The sequence below is a fragment of the Canis lupus genome, chromosome 15 (genome assembly GCF_011100685.1).
Source record: "Canis lupus familiaris isolate Mischka breed German Shepherd chromosome 15, alternate assembly UU_Cfam_GSD_1.0, whole genome shotgun sequence".
Taxonomy (NCBI): Eukaryota; Metazoa; Chordata; class Mammalia; order Carnivora; family Canidae; genus Canis; species Canis lupus.
In genome coordinates, this window is record NC_049236.1 from 19,770,578 (window position 1) to 19,788,661 (window position 18,084).

The 18,084-nt window shown below is 37.6% G+C and overlaps 1 protein-coding gene across 5 annotated transcripts in view; it reads left to right on the plus strand.

Annotated features, from left to right (window-relative positions):
* Nucleotides 1-18,084, plus strand: part of ZDHHC17 (zinc finger DHHC-type palmitoyltransferase 17) — a 143,404-nt gene that overhangs the window by 6,845 nt on the left and 118,475 nt on the right. The gene's annotated exons all lie outside the window — the stretch shown is intronic.

Below are 18,084 nucleotides of genomic sequence, written 5' to 3' on the forward strand. Positions count from 1 at the left end.
GGTTTTATTTATTAGAGAGTTACATGCACGAGATGGGGGAGGGGCAGACTCCCAGCTTGACAAGGAGTCCAATGGGGGTGGGAGGCAGCTCTATCTCAGGACCCTAAGGTCATGACCTGAGCCAAAGGCAGACACTTAACCAACTGAGCCACCCAGGTGCCCCTACCCTTGTCAATTTTTAAAAATAACTTTCTGGATTATCAGCATTTGTTAATTTATGAAGGATTTAATGAGGATGAGCAAAACTATCGCTATTTTCATGAAAAATTAAAAAAAAAAAACTCTTCTGTGAGCTGAAGAGAGAAGTTGCTTGTTTTTTTTTTTTTTTTGCTTGTTGTTTTAGAATCCTTGAGTTGCAAACCCTTTTAAAACTTACTTGGGGGCAGCCCAGGTGGCTCAGCAGTTTAGCACTGCCTTTGGCCCAGGGTGTGATCCTGGAGACCTGGGATTGAGTCCCATGTCGGGCTCCCTGCATGGAGCCTGCTTCTCCCTCTGCCTGTGTCTCTGCTTCTCTCTCTCTCTCTCTCTCATGAATAAATAAATCTTAAAAAAAAAAAAAAAAAAAAAGACTTGGGCAAAAAAGGGAAGTTACTAATTACATAACCCTAACTTAGGATGGCAGGGATGCATTTAAACTCAAGGATACCTGACTTGAGCTGAGAATGTCACCAAGACTATTTTCTGTCTATCCTCATCTCTGCATGTCAGCTCTATTTTCTTCTAATGGGGAGCTGCTGCTTTCTTCTCTGTAGTGGCGACATGCATGCTGACTCCCCTCCCCCCCCGCCCCCCCCATATCTCAACTTTCACTAACCATTAGAGAGGGACTGCATGTCTTCCTTTATTCCACACTGGAAAGTGGCATTGCATTTTCCTGTTTTAGGTTATATTTCCACATGACCATGAAATAGGGCCTGTAATTTGCTAACATCTCTTGGTTGGATTTGGGGAAGAATAGTTTGCTTAAAGAAGGAATGCTGGCAGGCAAAATTATTTGTCTTCTATATTCTTAATGGAAAGAACTGTTTATTTGCTTTGTTTCCAATCATCTAGTTTTTTATATGCTTTAAGAGATATTGTAATTACATTGAACTCATTCTTAATGCCAAATATTCTAATTGGCTTACTGAATAGCATTCTGTATTAATGATCTAGACCAGGAGTTGGGAAGCTTTCTGTAAGGGCCAGGTAGTAAATATTTTCAAGTTTGTGGGCCATATAATCTCTTTAGCAACTGCTCAGCTCTGTGCTGGTCATAGGAGAGCAGCCAAAGGCAATATGGAAATGATTGGATGTGCTGTGTTCGAATAAGACTTCATATATAAAATCAGGTGGTGTGCCAGATTTGACCTAGAGGCTATACTTGCCAGCCCCTTATTGGGACAATACATTGAAACTCCAGGAAATTTATATTAAAATATATGTTTCAATGCCTTGAATTCATTAATCACTTGTGTTCAGTAACTATTAGAACTGGATTCATGTGGGAGATGGGTTGGGTGAACTAAGAGAGAGAGAGAGAATGTGTGTGTGTGTATGTATTAGAATCTTATGGAGACTTTTGATAGAATACACCTATTTCCATCCACACCTCTCAAAGCCTCTAATTTCGTATGTGGATTTGTGCTATGTATATTTTGAAAAAGTCCCAGGGATGATTCTTATACCTCTCTAATACTGGTACATACTTGATAGGTGGGAAAAATTTTACTACAGGAGGAAGAGGGAACCTAATTTGACATTTAATGTATGAGGCATTGTACCATATGCTTTTCATGTTTTCTCTTCAGTTTGATAGCAATGGTAATTGCTAACATTGATGAAATTATAACTATGAGCTAGTCACTGTCCTGAACAGTTTTGCATATATATTCATTCATTTAATTCTCACACTTTTTTTTATACCTATATTACAAGTGAGGAAATGGAGACATAGAATAAGTAACTTGCTGGTAGTGCCCTAATTGAATTTGAATCCAGTTGCTCCTTTTTATAGTGCAGCACAGTGTGAAAGTGATACAGTCGTAGATACGTTTCATTGGATATTATTTACCAGGCACTGGTTAGCTGTGATTGCAAATGCCCTCATTTACTTTTTTTAAAAAAACTTTTAATAGGCTTTGTTTTTTTTTAAGACCAGTTTTGAGTTCACAGCAAAACTGAGCAGAAAGTGTAGAGCTTTCCCATATACTCTCTGCCCCCCATACCAGCACCAGCCTCCCCTGCATCAGAGTCACATGTGTCATGAATGTACCTTAACACTTCATTATCACCCAAAGTCCATACGTTACACTAGGCTTCACTTTTGGTATGTATTCGTCAGGTTTTGACAAACGTATAATGATATATATCTATTGTTACAGTAATATACAGAATGGTTTCACTGCCCGAAAAAATCCTCTGTGCTCTACCTTATATTCATCCCTCCCTCTCTCCCTCCTAGTTCTGGCAACCACTAAATTTTTCTTTCTTTCTTTCGTTCTTCCTTTTTTTTTTTTTTTTTTTTTTTTAACTGTTTCCGTAGTTTTGCCTTTACCATAATGTCGTGTCACGTAATTTGAATCATACAGTCTGTAGCCTTTTCGGGTTAGCTTCTTTAGTAATATGCATTTAAGCTTCCTCTGTATTTTTTCATGACTGGACAGCTCATTTCTTTTTTAATGCTAAAGAGTGTTCCATTGTGTGGCTGTACCATAGTTTAGATACTCATTTACCTACTAAAGAACATTTTGGTGATTTCAGTGTTGCACTCATTTTACTTTTTTACAGTTCTGCAAAGGAGGTGTTACTGAGCTGTTTGCAGATTAGGAAGCAGTCAAGGGGTGAAGTACTTTATTCAGGTTCACGTCATTAGCAGTTGGCAGAGTGTGTATTAGAACCTAAACTCTTGACTCCAAAGCCATAATTCTCATATATATTCTGCTATATAGTTTAATAGGTCAAAACACAAATTGTTTTTGATTATGTAATTGAAAAACTGTCAGAATTACTATCAGCTTTTGTTAAAGGTGTTAGAGGAGGACTCAATTTTGGTAGTTGCTCTAAGTCCACTTCTTTGAGTAGCTATTTGACTTGAAATCCAAAACCTAGATTTTCTTAAAAATACTTTTCTTCAAAATGTTTCTTCAATTTATTCTGTTTTGTCTTTCTCCTGCTTAGTCTGAACCTGTAAGCAAAATATGTTTTCATTCATAAAATCCCTTGAGAGGAAATGAAATAACCCTAGGTGTGGATCAGGGTGGAGGGGCTGGAGGGGTCGGAGAGAAATACTCTTAGTATTAAATCTGTGGCAGTGGCTGATAAGACAAATGTTACTGGCTTGAGTCTAGACACTTGGGGTTTAAGCCTTTTTGAAGAGTCCCTCTTTCATTTGTGTTACCATGCCTCACTGTAATCCTAAGTATTCACTGCTCTGCATTCGTAATTCTGCAGCTATGATCATGAATGAACTGTAGATCTTTCTAATGGAATTTTTGCTTTCTGGTTGAACACCCATTATGAGTATCCAAGATCTTTCAGCTGTTTAAGAAGTTAATTGAGTTGATTTCATAAGTTTCCATTGTTTAAACTTGTTTTTTCCTTATATGTCTTCTTTCCTGTGGATAATTTAATGTAGTCAAATCCTAAGAAAGGCCACACCTGGGGGGAAAAACTGACAAACTGGAATCTAGAACTGTATCATTGCAGAACAAGTAAGAACTTAAACTTTCTGAACTATGATCCCAACATCTGATTTGTTCTATATTGAATAGTGCATATGAATTTTCAAGGTATCAGAAATTTAAATTCCAGTATGGGTTTTATGACTTTTAAAAATAATGACACATGATTATTGTCAAAAATTTAAGAAATACAGAAGGTATATAGTAGAAGGTAAAAGTATGTAACCAATGCATTTTTTTATGAATACACTTTGGATGTAGTCCCATTGTAGCATATAATTATCTTTCCCATTCTTTGTAATGTCTAGACCTGCCTTGTTTAACGTGATAACCACCACCAATGACATGTGCCAATTTAAATGTAAGTTAATTAAAATGAATATAATAGATATTAAGCTTTTCAGTCACACTAGTCAAGTTTCAAGTGTTGATTAGCAATGTGTGCCTAGTGACTACTGTTTGAGACAGCATAGAAATGTAGAATATATCTGTAATTGCAGAAAGTTCTGTTGGACAACACTGGTCTGGATGGTTTTTAAAAAATGTATATGCCTTTAAAAATATTTTCTGCATAACTCTTTGTTAAGGCATATTTTATTTATGATAAATTGTGTGAATTTAAAATGTTTAAGCTGATAATTTTTCTTTGAGTTAAACTTTTTGAGATAGTTTAGATTCACATGCAGTTGTAAGAAAAAGTGCAGAGAGATCTTGTGTACCCTTTACCTAGGTTCCCCCAGTGGTAACACCTTGCAAGATTATAGTGTAGTATCACAACCAGGAGATTGATATTGACTCAGTGAAGATACAGAACATTTCATCATGACAAAGATCCTTCATAGTGCCCTTGTGTGCCATGGTAATCTGTTAATTCATTTTGGGGCACCTGCGTGCCTCAGTCGGTTAACCATCTTCCTTTGGCTCCGGTTATCATCCTAGGGTCCTGGGATTGCCCCCCATGTCGGGCTCTCTCCTCAGCGGGGAGCCTGTTTCTCCATCTCCCTCTGTGTGCTGCTCCACTTGCTTGTGCCCTCTCTCTGTCAAATAAAATTTTTAAAAAATCCATTATCCATTTCTATAGTTTTACAATTTTAAGAATATTATTTAAATGGAATCGTAGTGGTATGTAACCTTATGGGATTGGCTTTTTTCAATCAGCATAATTCTCTGGAGATTCATCTGGTTGTAGCAGTCAGTCATTAGTTCCTTTTTATTACTGAGTAGTAAGTATATGGATATACTACAGTTTGTTTAACCATTTACCTGTCAAAGGAGATCTAGGTTGTTTCCAGTTTTTGGTTATTATAAATGAAGCTGCTTTAACTGTTTGTGTATAGGTCTTTGTGTAAAAATAAATTTTCATGAGGCACCTGGTTGGTGCAGTTGGTTAAGTGTCTGACCCTTGATTTCAGCTCAGATTGTAATCTCAGAATCCTGATATTGAGCTCCACATTGGACTGTCCACCCAGTGTATGGAAGCCTGTTTAAGATTTTCTCCCTCTCCCTTTGCCCCTCCTCCCCATGCACATGCTCTCTCTCTTTATCAACTAATACATAAATAAAGCTTAAAAAAAAGTTTTCATTTCCTGGATAAATGCCCAGGAGTACAATTACTGGGTTATATGGTAGTTGTATGTTAGTGTTCTCAAGAAACTGTCAGGCTGTTTTCCACAGTGGCTGTATATTTTACATTTCAGTCTGCAGTGTATGAGTAATCAGATCTCTGCATCCTCACAGCATTAGATATTGACATTTTCTGATTTTAGCTCATTTTAATAGGTATATGATGATAAGTCATTGTGGTATTAATTTGCATTTCCCTAATAGCCAATGATGCTTTGTTTTCATGTGTTTGCCATCTTTATATCCTCTTGGGTGAAATGTCTCTTCGTATTAGTTTGCTAGGGCATAGAAATACCACACATGGTGGCTTAAATAATGAAAATTTATTTTTTAATTGTTCTGGAGGGTGGAAGTCCAAGATCAAGGTATTGGCAGGTTTGGTTTCTTCTGAGGTCTTTAGCTTTAGCTGCACTTTTGCTGTGTCCTCGCATGGTTTTTCCCTCTGTACTCAACAGTGCCCCTAGTGCCTGTGTCCAGATATCCTCTTCCTTTAAGGACACCAGTCAGATTGGATGGAGGCCCACCTTGGTGACCTCATTTAAACTTAATTCCCCTTCTATAGGGGTTAGCTCCAAATACAGTAACATTCTAAGGTACTGGCGTCTTGGCTTCAGCAAATGGATTTTGGGGGGACACAGTTCAGCCCATAACAATGCCTTTTGCCACTTTTTTTTCTCCAATTGATTCTTTATTTTATTGTTGATTTTTTAAATATATCCTAGACACTAGTTCTTTGTCTTGGTTTGCAAATAGTTTTTCCCAGTCTATACAGTCTTATCAGCCTCAGTAGGGTCTTTCTTATGGCATAAGTTTACATTTTGCTGAGGTCCAGTTTCTACGTTTTTACTTTTATGGGCTGTATTTTTTTGTGTCAAGTCTCAGATTCCCCTTCCTTAGCCATAGATGTCAAATATTTTCTTTTTCTTTTTTACAGTTTATAGTTTCACAGGTAACACTGAAGTTCAGGATCAGTTATTTTTTGCATAAAGTGTGAGAATTAGGTTGAGGTTTTTTTGTGTTTTGGGGTTTTTTTGGCCTTTAAATGTCCAGTTGCTTCAATACCATTTGCTGAAAAGCTTATCTTTCCTCCCTTTAATTGGCTTTTACATTGTTGCCAGAGATCAGTTGAACATATTTCTGTGTGTGTGTGTGTGTGTCTAGGTTCTGGGTTCTCCGTCATTGATCTATGTATCTGTCCCTCAACCAGTACTATACCAGCTTGATTACTGTCGCTGTATAATAGGTCTTGAAGTTAATTAACTGCTTTCTTTATTCGTTTCTTTCAAAATTATTTTAGCAATTTTATTTGCCTTCCTATATGAATTTTAAAAATGACCTTGTCTATATCTACAAAAATTCTTGCTAGGATTTTGATAGGAATTGCATTAAACTTGTGTATCAATATGGGGAGAATTGACAACATTATCATGTTAAGTGTTCCAATCCATGAATGTGGTATATCTGTCCATTTGTTTAGATCTTCTTTAGTTTCTGTCAATAGTGTTTTGTTATTTTCAGCATAAAATTAAGTGTTTGGTTACACTACTTTTTATACTCTTAGGCTGACTTAACAGCGTCTCTCCAGCAGTTCTCATAGTCCTATGTCGTCAGTTTTTATCCTTATCAGAGTATATATACTAGCAATCATTTCTCCCATCCTTAAAAAAAAAAAATTCCCAAACCAAACCATATTTTCATTTGGTCCCACTTACCTCTGACTTCTCTATTTCTTTGCTCCTCTTTATAGCACAACTCCTTAGAAGAGTTGCTTATATTTGCTGTTTCCAGTTCTTTTCCTTCCCATCTTTTCTTTAATCAGCTGGGCATATGCCCCACCTTGTCAAAGTAAAGCAGCATCTATATTGCTGAATCCGGTGGTCAGCATGGACTCTATCTTTCTTGACTTTTCATCGGCATTGATATAGTTGATTTCTCCTGGATACATTTTCTTTGCTTTATGGAATCAAAACAAAGTGTAGTTTGGTATCCATCAGATTTCCTCAAAATTAAGTCTGGTAAATCTAAGTATAGTGAAAGGAAAACTCAAACATTGCTAGTGAGAGTTTAAATGGGTACCACCACCTTAGAAAGCAATTTAATGATAGTAAAGTTGAGTATACTCAAAGTCTTTTTATCCAGAAGTTCTATTACTAGGTGCTTTCCCTAGAGAAACTTTTACAGGCGAGACCTGTATAAAATTGCTAATTGTAATAGGTTTATAGTAGCAAAAATTCTCGTAGGGAATTGTATGTGATCATTCATAAAGCAGTATCTAGCAATTGCATTGAACTACCATGTATCAGCACAGAAAAGTCTCAGAAACATAATGTTGGGTGAAAGATACCAGATATGAAAGAATAAATACTTTATGATATATTTGTGTATATGCTATTAAGTGGGACTTTCTGTGTCATCTAAGGATTTTTCCTAGAGCTCAAAGCTGAGGACAGTAGCTGACAAAGGATCCCTGCAGTGTAAACAGAGAGGCGGAACTTGCTGAGAAGTGGCTATGATTTGTCCTGGAACTCTATTACCTACAGCTTATACAAAATAAAGATTTTAATGAGGAGAAGGGCTCTTTGAAGGGTTACTAATCCAAAAAAGGAATCCAAAAAAGGATAGTGTTTATATCATCCTCTCTGTGGATTGCAAACAATTTCTCTGAAAAATTGAGGAACTTTCAGGAGGGAGAATGTGTCTGTGACTGGATGCCTGCTGGGATGCTGTCTTGGTGGAGTGTTAGAGAATTCATGGAAAAGTGTGATTTGGCTCCCCTGCAGTTACTGACGGGGCTGCTGCTGCTTTCCTTGGGAAGCATAAAGGTAAGGGATATATGAAATTAGTCTTGCAGTGGAAGAGCTAGAAGAGCGGGCTTCCTCTGTGTATGTAGTGACGTTAAGAGTCTTTCCTTTGGACCAGGTGAGCACTTGAGATGCTGGTTAGGCCAGAGCTGTCATGAAAGAAACTTAACCAAAAGATAGTTGCCTGCTTGGCATAAGCAATCCCAGGTTATACCAGTAGCATAACAGCTAGGGAGGAGTTTTTAGACGTGTGCTGAAGAATGCCTGCCTCTCCTACAGCAGAAGATGTTAGAGAGGAGATTCTGTCAAAGAAAACCAGAGCTGGATGGTAGTTAAAGTGGTAAAAATTCATTTCATTCAGGAACTATTGCAATAGGGGGGAAAGAAGCCCCTCAGAATAGAACTGAGCTCAGTTCTGAATATAGCAAGGACAATTGGGAATATGGCCAATAAGAATGAGGGTTCAGTGGATTGAAATACTAACAGGAGACATCAAGGGTAGGGGGATTCTTGCTGAACTGACTTAAGAGACTGTTGCTGAAAGCAGGCCAGGGATCAGATATCAAGGTGGGAGTTTCTCTCAAAGCTGATGTAGCAGCTTACAGACAGCATCAGCGTATATGAATTTGTCCCTTTACTTCTCACTTTCTCTCTCTATCCCTGTCCTGTGGTAGGCAGAATGATGGGCCCCCCAAAAATGTCAAGTCTTAATCCCTGGAACCTATGTTGTTACCTCAATAAGGGAAAAGAGTCTTTGCAGGGATAGTTAAATTGAGTGTTGAGATGGAGACGTTATCTTGGCTATTCAGGTGGATTCTAATTGTAGTTACATGTCTCCTTATAAAAGGGAGGCAGAGGGGGACCCCTGGTTGGGTGGCTCAGCAGTTGAGCATCTTCCTTTAGCCCAGGGCATGATTCCAGAGTTCTGGGATTGAGTCCCTCATCGGGTTTCCTGCATGGAGCCTGCTTCTCCCTCTGCCTCTCTCTCTCTCTCTCTCATATGAATAAATAAATAAAATCTTTAAAACAAAAAAAGGGAGGCAGAGGGAGATTTGAACACATGTGCACAGAAGGCTATGAAGTAGACTAGAGAGATCTGGAGATGTGGGCCTGGAATATTGGAGTAATGTTGCTGCAAGTCAAGGAATGCTGGAAGAGGCAAAGAACAGCTTCTCCTCTAGTACCTCTTGAGGGAGTGTTGCCCTGTTGATACCTTCTGATACTGATACTTGATTTTGGATCTTTGACCTCCGGAACTGTGAGATAATATCTTTGGTTGTTTTAAGCTAATAAGTTTGTGGTAACCTATTATCGCTGCAATGGGAAACTAACACACCATCACATAGTATTGTAATTATTTGTTTGCATAACCTTGGGAACACAGAACACTGGATCATTAACTCTGCCTGAGGGAAACAAAGAAGGCTGTAGTGACATTTGAATTGTGAATCGAAGGATTTGTAAAAAGTGTGCCAGATCTGAGATGGGATATGCCTTCTAAGTAGAATAGCTAACATGACCAAAAGGACCCTGAGGTTTTTTGATAAGCATGGTTTCTTGAAATGGCTGTTATACATAAACATTTAGGATGCTTAGAAGAAAATGGTAGAAAAAGTAATTTGGGGCCAGTTCATGCAATTTTGCATGATTACTGAAATGTTCTTGCTTTACCTTCTTTTACATGATTATAAGGATTTTAAGCAGGGGAGTGATTGGAATAGCAAGATGGACAGACCATTTGAGAAGATGTTGTAGAGGCAAAGCAAAAAAGAGGTGATGGATTTATTTTGAGTAAAGTAGTTAAGAGTTGGTAGCTAATTGCACCTGAAATTTTGGGGACTTGAATGAGATTTAGTGTGGACGTTTTGTCCACACTGTGAACATCAGAATTGTTTATCTCATCTGTAATTTCCTTGTTCAAAATTCCCTGTTTGTCTATTGCTGACTGAACTAGATGTCTAAGTCTTTGTTTATTTAAACTCAACTGCAGATGGGATTTGTGCATTTCTTTTAGGATTTTCAGTGTTTCTTTGCCATCATATTTGCAATTTGGTGATTGAATTTAAAACTTAGTGTACACATGCACTTAACTCATACATTTAAAAAACAAACAAAACTTCTAGTGCTTGAAGGATACTTCCTCAGATTTGCCACAGGTGGGACATTTTGTGTCTGCCCCAGCTTTCTGGGGCCAAGTGGGAAATGTGGCCAGCACTTGAGCTTGGGCTCCTGGTTAAGAAGAGTTAGTTGTGTGTGTGAAGGGCAGGAAGCAGAGAAGTGGAGAGAGGCTTCCATAAGAGTTACAGGCCAACTAGGAGATAATATTAAAAGAATGCTAGTCAGAATCCTATAGTTGGAGGATAAAATTAATCTCAAGTGGACGTATTTTATAGTGAAAGGGTATGGTGGTCAACTGGGCATTATATCCAAATACAATGTTACTCATTCTCTGGAGTAATGTATTTGAATACAATTTAACAACTTTATATATAATGGAGAAAGAATAAAAGGCATTGCCTTTTTAAAATGGAAAAAAAAGTAAGGAAATAAGGATTTACTGTCATTATTTTTTCCTAATGTTGCATTTGATGTGTTTGCCAATGCTATATGCCACAGAAGTGAAAGACCTCATTTACTTGCAGGAGTAAATGTTTGGAGTGCTTGTTTATATTCTTGGACTATTCAAAGAAATCATCAAAAAAACGGATTAAAAAAAAAAAACGGATTAATATTTTCAACCATGTGTGCAGATACGAGATAAAGTTGAAGATTACCAGTACTCTTATGTACCAGTTATTACATTAAGGATCTTGAGATGGGGATGTTATCCTGGATAACCAGCTCCAAAATATAGTGGTTTATGTACGTCTTCATTGCAAAGTCTTTACCAAAATAATTTTCAGAGTTGTATTAGTCAGATTAAGCTGGGTTTTGCTACACTAGCCATGCTGAAGTCTTAGTGGCTTACATGTTAGTGTGCAGTACACATGCACTGTAAGTTGGATAGTGGCTCCTTTGGGACCTGGACTGCTCTCTGGAATATTGCCATTTTCCATGGTGGTGGGAAAGAGAATGAGGAATTGCATACTGGCTCCTAAAATCTGTTCTCTGAAAGCAACATGTCTCTTTTATTTATATCTCATAGTTGAAAAAAGAAAAAGTCAATCACTTGGACTCAATTTAACTTTCAAGGGTCCATGGTGTACTTAATGGGTAGCAGTAATGATTACAGTAGTATTTAAATATAAAAATCAAGACCAAAAAGTCCAAGAAAAAGATTGTATGTGATTATAGAAAGTATAATCCTTGATATATATTGAAAACATAAATAACAACCCCAAAAATATAACAAGTGTTTAGATCAGTATGAAAAAGTTTAATAGGGATCCCTGGGTGGCGCAGCGGTTTGGCGCCTGCCTTTGGCCCAGGGCGTGATCCTGGAGACCTGGGATCAAATCCCACGTCGGGCTCCTGGTGCATGGAGCCTGCTTCTCCCTCTGCCTGTGTGTCTCTGCCTCTCTCTCTCTCTCTCTCTCTGTGTGTGTGTGACTATCATAAATAAATAAAAATTTTAAAAAAAAGTTTAATATATAATCTCAATATGTGAAAATCTGATTCAAATGTATTAAACAAACAGATTTCAGGCTTCAAATAGAATAAAATAGCCAGAGGATAAGAACAGGCAAGTCTCAAAAGATGACATAGAATATAGTAAAGCATATGAAAAGTTAAAATATGAAAGGTTTTTTTTTTAAGATTTGATTTATTTCAGAGAGCAAAGGAGAGCAGGTACCCTAACGGGGTGAGGGTGAAAGGGTGGGGAAGAGGGGTGAGGGGCAGAAGGACAGGGAGACGCAGGCTCCCCACTGAGCAAGGATCCCGATGCAGGACTTGATCCCAGGATCTCGAGATCATGACCTGAGCCAAAGTCAGATGCTTAACCAGCTGAGCCACCCAGGCACTCCTGAAATACCGAGTATTGTTTGTTTAAATTAGGGGAAGAATTCAATAAAAATAAGAATAATGCTAGTGAATTTATGGAGAAATGGGTTAATCATATGATACTGGTGGGATTATAAATATAATCCTTTTGCAAAACAATTTACATATTGTATCATGCATCATAAAAATATTCATTCTCTTTAAGAATTTCACTTTAGGAAGTTTACTCCAGTTAAAAAGAAGAAATACTAAATGAGTTAATGGTAGTATTTTTAATAGTGGGGGAAACCCATCCATTTATTGTGTAATTTTCTTTAAGGGCATGAAATACTATGCCAGGCTCTGTTTGTGCTCAGCGCTGGGAGTACACAAATGATTGAAGATAGCCTTCTTGACTTGTCATAGTTTCCAGTTCGATGGTGAAGAGATGGTGAAGATGGTGAAGAGAAGGAGAAGACAAGGAATGGAATGCCTAGAAAATAACATCTGAGTTTAGTTAGGAAATATAAGCTTAACCTAAATGTGCAGTGGTTGGGAAATGTTTCAGCATTTTTTTTAAAGATTTATTTATTTATTTATGAGAGAGATTGAGAGAGAGAGAGAGAGAGCGCGCGCGGCAGAGACGCAGGCAGAGGGAGAAGCAGGCTCCATGCAGGGAGCCCGACGTGGGACTCGATCCCGGGTCTCCAGGATCACGCCCTGGGCTGAAGGCGGTGCTAAACCGCTGAGCCATCCGGGCTGCCCAGCATTTTTTTTTTTTTTTAAGGTTTTATTTATTCATGAGACACAGAGAGAGACAGACAGAGACACAGGCAGAGGGGGAAGCAGGCTCCATGTGGGGAGCCTGATGTGGGACTCGATCCCAGGACCCAGGGGTCACGCAGATGCTCAACTGCTGAGCCACCCAGGCATTGCTCAGCGTGTTTTAATATATCAACATAATTATTTTGCAGTGGTTCAAAGCATTTCTTACAAAAACTACCTGTAATGGCATGAAGAAATGTAAAACGGAAGATTCTAAAATATGAGTACTATGATTACAGACTGAAAATATTTGGACAAATGAAGATTGTTATAACAGTTTTGAAGGAAATTTTAAAAATTAGGTAAATTAGAAAACACCACTTTCTCCTAAAAACACATAACTCTAGTCTATGAAAAACAAATCAGATATATCCTAGTTGAGGGACATTCTGCAAAATACCTGAGTAACACGCCTCAAAACTGTCAAAACCATTAAAAGCAAGGGGGAAGTCTGAGAAATTGTTAGAGTCCAGAGGAGCTTAGGGAGCCATGAGAACTTAAATGTAATGGGATAGATGGAATCCTGGAACAGAAAAAGGATATTATGTAAAAACTAAGGAAATCTGAATAAAGTATAGACTTCAGTTAATAATAATGTATCAATATTCATTAATTGCAACAAATGCAGTAGTAATGTTAGATGTTAATGGTAGAGGAAACTGGGTGTGCAGAATGTAAGTACTCTGCATTGTTTTTTGTAAATCTTATACTATCCTAAATAAAAATCCTAAAAATTTTATTTTTGAGGAGATGGGGGTGGGGGATGTACATAGAAGCATTTGTTCATCACCTTCTGTGGAAAGAAAAAAATGTATGCCAAATTAATGTATATTGTTACAAATATTTGTATAGATGTAGATTAATTCTAGAAGGAAATGAAGTGAAAACCAGCTTTTAAAGAAGCTACAAGGTGGTGGTGAAGTTTATTGGAAGCAAGCAAGATTAATTTGAGTTTGGATGGAGGCAGTGGTGGTACTACCACAGTATGGAGAGAACTTGTGAGTCAGGTCGGACTCTTATTAGAAGCAATAATCATGTAGTGTTCGGCAGGGATCCAGGACCACAGCAGAGTATGTAATATATGGGATCTGTTGCTTACTGAAAAAATTGATTTGAAATCTTTACATTTTATAATCAAATCACTTTTGTCTAATCTTCCCTTGAAGAGAGCATCAAAAAAAGTTAGAATTCTGTTGAATTGAGTGTAGTGCCATCTGCTGGCACTGTTAACTAAATACATTTTAAAATCATTTTATGATCTTGTAATGGCTACTGCTTTTCCTAATGCATTGTTCCCTTGGTTATATTTGTTGTATGCTTATGCATTCTTTTTGTTATGTTTAATTGATGTTCCTTTTTAAAAAATCCTATGGTATGCCTAAAATTTAATTCATCACTACTTCAGGTTTTAAGAAGATCTCACATTTGGCTTGTCAGTTTTAGCTGGGACTTAAAATAAGTCATGTATGCATAGACCTTTTTTCCTTTCTTCTTGTCAGTAACCCTTTATGGTTAAAACCTAATTTTATCTCATACATTTAATGAAATTAAATTTGAGTGACTCAAAGTATGTAATTAAGTACATTTAGCTTCTTGATTCAGACTTTGTCCTATTAGAATGATACCTGACAGCATACATTTACACAGGGCAGATCATAAGCATGTAGTTGATCCCTGGCTTGCTAAAATCACTGTGTATGTGGGCTGAGCACCAAAGATAGGCAGGTAACATGTGCCTTGTAGGTAACATGTATGTCCCCTAGAATGTTGTTGATTTCTCCCTCTTTGGCGCGTGGGGGGGGGAGGCGGGGATTGGAAATGCATTTACTTAATTAATTTGGAATTGTGGCTTTTTCATCTCTTTTGCGCGTGCACATGGCTTTCTCTCTTTCTCTCTGGCAATTATGTTTTGCCCTCTTTGAATTATCTTCATAGTCTTTGCCCATTTTGTCAAATGTGGTGTTATTTATGCTTTTCTCAGAGCTTAGTTTTGTGTGCACTAGGGCTGTTATTGCCAGTATTCTTATATTTAAGCCTTTGGTCTGGCTGGAAGTTATCTGAAATAAAGAGGGAGGTGAGAATAGGTAGGCTGGAGTCTGGTCCTGTCAGGGGGTAGTCACATCTCAGGGATGCCTGGGAAATTGACCTGCAATTTACCTTGTCCTGTAGTAAACATTGAAGAAAGTCCTAAATTAGCTTTTTGAACAAGTTACTTAGACTTGGTATATGGCCAGAATTTCTGGAACAGTCAGGAAGGTTGCACACTCATAAGAACAGGAAGATGCATCCTTCTCTCAGGAGGAGAACCCCATCCTTCTCTCTCTCAGGTATCTGTATGTTCTTTTTTTTTTTTTTTTTAAGATTTTATATATTTATTCATAGAGACAGAGAGAGAGAGAGGCAGAGGGAGAAGCAGGCTCCATGCACGGAGCCCGACGCGGGACTCCATCCCTGGTCTCCAGGACCACACCCCAGGCTGCAGGCGGCGCCAAACCGCTGCGCCACCGGGGCTGCCGCATCTGTATGTTCTTAGGCAGATATGGGCTGACCTGGGAAGCCTCCATTAGTTTGCCCTGAATTCTGTTGTGTGTGGCCCTGTTATTTTCAGGTGCATTTCAGTATTACCTACCATTAAGGAAACTATATCCTTGGCTATATTTTGTTGACATCTTTCTATCAAGCATATCAGTCTTTATGTTGGAGATTGCTAATTTTTTTTTAAATCAAATGGCTAGCAATTGTTCATTTATACCATATATTGAATAATACATCTTTCCCTCCTGATTCTTTTTTTTTTAAAATTTATTTATTCATGAGAGACAAAGAGGTAGAAACAGGCAGAGGGAAAAGCAGGATCCCTACGGGGAGCCCTATGAGGGGCTTGATCCTAGGACCCCAGATCGAAACCTGAACCAAAGGCAGATGCTTAACCACTGAGCCACCCAGCCCCCCCCCCCCCCCGCCCAATTCTGATTCTCATTCTTCAAGCTCTCTTCCGTTGCCCTGTTTATTACTGCATCACTCCTATTTTGCTTTTGTTTCCTTCAGTGGTAGGGCAAATCTCTTCCCTTACTCTTTTTTTCCTGAATATTCCTAATTTACTCTTTGCACATTTATTCTTTCAAATATACTCTTCTATCAAATCAATTTTTAGAGAACCTTTTCTGCTAGAGCACTTATAAGACATCTGTATTTAGTTGTTAATAAACGTAAGCTCTGGGCCATAGAGGATTCTTTAGTTAGTGCTGCTTCCCTTTTTTTAAAAATAAAAATGAATGTAACTAAAGATTTAATAGGTCTAGCATTCTAAAAAAGTTAACTAGATTGCACACAGACACCTGGCAACTAGTTGATTGGTTATATTCCACCCGGGCATTTGAATAAACATGTTTATGACATCTACCATCTTGATGTACAAAGCCAGCGTTTGCGTCCACCTGCTGTGTGACTGCAGCAGCCTGCAGCTGCTCGGGATCCCAGCTCTTCTCATTCTCGTCTGTTACTTCAGCATTAGAGTTTGGAGGTGTCTTCTCCTTCCTTCAGTTCACTTCAACTATTGAGCTGTAAAATCCTTTGGTTGTTGGGACGCCTGGATGGCTCAGTCCATTAAGCATCTGACTCTTGATCTCAGTTCAGGTCTTGTTCTCAACGTTAGGAGATCAAGCCCTGCCTTGGGCTCCATGTTGAGGGTAGAGCTACTTTAAAAACAAAACAAAAACTTTGGCTGTTAACTAGCTGCTTTAAGGATCTTCCTATGGCTGCCATTTCTTTAGTATAGAAAATCATTTTATGTTAATCTTAGAAGGCATCTTGGAGGATTTGTAATCTAGTAGTTTTTGAACTCTTTTAAAACAGCTGCATCTTGTTCCTCCCCCTTGCACCCCCCCCATTAAAGGAATATTAATATAAAACCTCAGTATCTAAAGACCGGGTAAGTAACAAAGGGCTTTGTTTAAGAAGTGAATGAATTGAGAGTGGGGCTTAAGCCTTGGAGCTCTTGACACCCTGTTGTTGGTCCTTGAGGCACTTCAGAGGATCTGTGTCCTTATCTTATTCATCCTTCTCTTTTTACAGATGAAGGACCCGAATCCTATAGTAGTGAATTGCCTCACTGGGTGTAGCCTAGATAAGAAAGTGGCAGACTTTGAATTCAGGAGCCTCTCAGTCAAGGACTTTTTCTGTTACACCAAGCTGCTTCTAATGGATTTACCACATTCTTAAAAGTTACAGTGGTCTACATATGTATTTTTAAAGTAATACTAATTTCTTGGCAAGTATCAATTAAATTGTTTCTTGGTCCCCATTTAAATCGAAAAATTATACAATTTAAAAGTATAATTAAATATGTGTTGAAAATGTATCTGATATGTAATAGCAAATTTGTAATTAAAAATTGTACGTTTATTGAAGATACACTTATTGACATGAACACAGTATATTTTTTGTGTTTTTTTGAAATTAAAAAAAATGTTTATTCCTAGGCCTAGTGATTAATAGTGATTATCTTGATAGTGTTGTCATTCGTCACAGTGATGAGGTACTAGTTCTACAGTTCAGTTTCCAGGTTAAAAGCGAGAAAAATAATTTGAAATCCATATTACAAAATTTGTTTTTTTGGAAATGAAACAGGTTGGAGATTCGCTTTAACATCATTACTTCTGCCTTTTAGTGGGAATAACTTTACCTCTCTGGAATTACTGTAGGGATATTTTTAAGTTATCTTTTAAAAATCAAGTTTCTTTTACTAAAAAGTAAAAACAAAACCTTGTAGATGGATAAAACAGATTTAATATAAAAATGTAACTGGAAGAAAAAAGTGATTTTTTTGCAGTTTCTGTGGAGAAACTAAGAGTATAATTTAATCATTTTGTATAATAAATGAGGTTTCTGGGGATAAAAATGGAATTAAAGTCCCTGGAAGCATTAGGATAGTAAGCCTTAAAAAGAGATTTATTTTTTATTTTGTGAATATTATTTTTGCCTGTAAAAGTAAATAAGAATAGTAATTTGCCTTAACAGATTTTCATATTGAAATAGGTTTTTTTTTTTTTTTTTTTGAAATAGGTTTTAAAGTTATTACTTTTTAGATCTTACATTGTCTTTATTTAGGTTTTAATTTCTTATTGCGAGGTTCTTGCTTCCAGTATTTGACTTAGGTTTCTTACCTACTTTGTCCTTCCACTCTGGATTGTAAAGTTCTGGAGGGCAAGTGACTGTCCGGACCACAGTGGAGCCTGGTGCAAAAGGAAAAA